We start from the raw sequence: 2,689 nt of genomic DNA on the forward strand, positions 1-2,689 counted from the left end.
CTCCCCCAAGCAATGGACACCCTTAGAGCGGCCGTCACTCACAGGGATAGCCTCTCAGCAGGAGAGGCAACATTTGAAACCTGGCAAGCCAGCTATGCCCTGCCAGGAAAAAATAAGTCTCCCCAAAGGGTAAGAAAGGAGTAAAACAATCCTCTACTGACTATCTATAACTATGCTAACAACTAACTAACTAGATAAACTATCTTAATCACTACAGAAATATTAGAAGAGCCAAGGCACACTCAAGGTGGGCAGACCAGGCTCCCTCTCAGGGCAAGGCGATTGAGAAGGAACTGAGGGCAGTTCACCTCCTCCCCCTCTCCCCTCCCACATAGCCTCAGTTTCTGGCATGAGGAGGCATAGGGCGCATGCACGGGCCGAACGGACACTGCTAACTGAAAATCTCCAATCAAGGGCTCAGGAGGCACATGTGCACCTGAAGTGACGCACGCACAGGGACACTACTCGAAGAAGAAATAAGTTTTAAAGCGGCACTGTAAACCTGAACTTAGCTAATGAGAACTTGCAGGCAGTGTTGTCTAGCAGATAGTGCCCAGCCTAGTACCCTGATACCTGGGTTCTATTCCCATGTCTCCCACTGTCCAGCTGTGTGACCTTGGGCAAATCACTTCCTCTCTCTATGCCTGTTTCCTCTCCCGCCTCTTGTCTGTGTAGATTGTAAGCTCTTCTTATGAGTTTGTACAGTGATTGATCTCAGATGGGGCCTAAGTGCTACTTAATACAAATAACACCAAACAATAACAAAATTCCAATTTCAATAGAATAAAGTAGCATTGACTATATCACATCAAGCCACTGGTCTACCTAGCCCACCATCCGGTCTCTGACACTGGCTAGTATCAGCTGCTTCAGAAAAAGATACAAGAAACCCAAGTGGACAATTATGGACTAACTTCGCTATAGGGGAAGTTTCCTAAAAAAAATTTCCTTCAAAAAAAGATCAAGGGTTTTTCTGCTTCCTTGTCAATATTTATAAGTCTTCTCAGCAAATCAAACTGACTCCGAGGTGGAATCAGTGAAAGTGATGATGCACAAGGTAAAGAGGCTAAAAACCTACCCCCAGAGAAATCAGTGGTTTTTGCTAACTTCTTCCAGCTGCAATGGTCATAGTAGGTATAAGAATTTTAGATAGAACTGTGATTTTTCAAGTTGACGGTATCCCTTCAAGTATTGCTCCCAGGATTCAGTATATGTCATTCAAGTCGGTCTCCTAAGGAGCACCCTTAATAAAAGAGGGATCCAGTGGCTTTTGGGGGAGTCCATGGAAAGACTCCTATTGTCTTTAGTTCAGGCCCATTATGAGATGGATTGGAGACCTGGGGAAGTCAATAGAGAATTCTCATTTGCAGGATACTCAGATTAGGAAGGTTAAAGGTGAGGTCAGCACCATTCCATCCAGATCCCACAATGCTCTGCTCTGTCCTGCAGCTGACCTGATCAGCCATTAAAATGCCACATGAATATTGTGCTTTTCATCCCACAGTGCTTTGAAACCTATACACAGGAGTGAGTGCTGTGACCTCTGAGCTGAGCCTCACCTGCTGCTCAGTACTGCAGAGTCCCACCGCACAAACAGTGTAAGAGAGGAAGTGAAGGATACAGTATTCACTTGAAACTGCTGGGAAAGTTTAAAGAGGCAACTTGAATCCAAATTGGCATTTGGCCAGGACAGTGGGTTCAACCTCCTAATTTATTGCAGAAAGTAAAATGGAACCTACTGTCAAGAGCTGCCAGGTTTTAGGTCTTGTCCAAAAGACCTCCAGCCTCACAGAGCCCTAGAGTTGGGCAAAAAAAATAACTGAGACTTTTTAAAAAATAATAATTGCAAAATGGTTTTTGAACAAAACAAGAAGTTGGAAAAACTGGAAAATTTCTACCAATGGAAAAACAAACAAAAACTACCCAAACACCAAAATTCCCCTCCCTCCCCCCAAAAACAATTCTTTTTCAGGGTTTGGTTGTTTGTGGAAGGAAAAAGACAAAAATGTTTTCACAGGAAATGAAGGGGAAATGAAAATGTTGCTAAATTTCCCACTCTAAAAACTGTGAAGTGCTCAGATATTATGGTAATGGGGACCATATTGGTACCTAAAATAGATAGCTGGAGGTCCCCCATCCAACTACTGACCCAACCTTTGCTTGGAGATCTGGGAGGATCACAGCACAAGCTAGTATAGTGGGATTCCCCCATTAAGTTTTACATCAAACACCAGAACACAAATGAATCTGTCCCTACAGAAATGCTGAAGGAAGAGATGTGGTGAGGAATGTTCAGGTCCCAGATCATTAGCAGAACGTAGGTTTAGGCGTAAGTTATATATACATATCTATTACAGCAACGTTATTAAAAGCAGTGTTCTCCATTATTTAACTTCTCTGAATTTCTCCACGTCCCTAACACCTAAAGCCAGAGGGCCTGAACGCAGGACTCACCAGCCTTTCCCATACACTGGGAAGTTGGCACGTATGGACTTAACAGAAGTCACTAGCATACCCTTCGCAGAGCACAGTGGGTTAGTAGTGGATGATCATAATCCAGCTGGTGCCCCCCAGCTTGCATGGCAGATGGTGGTATGTGGATCAGTTGGGAGTTCCCCATGCAGCCATGCCACCTTGTGCACAGGGAAGGGGTCACCACAGTAAGAAGCAGAGTTCCTTCTGCTGGCTG

This window comes from Emys orbicularis, chromosome 4 (assembly GCF_028017835.1).
Source record: "Emys orbicularis isolate rEmyOrb1 chromosome 4, rEmyOrb1.hap1, whole genome shotgun sequence".
Taxonomy (NCBI): domain Eukaryota; kingdom Metazoa; phylum Chordata; order Testudines; family Emydidae; genus Emys; species Emys orbicularis.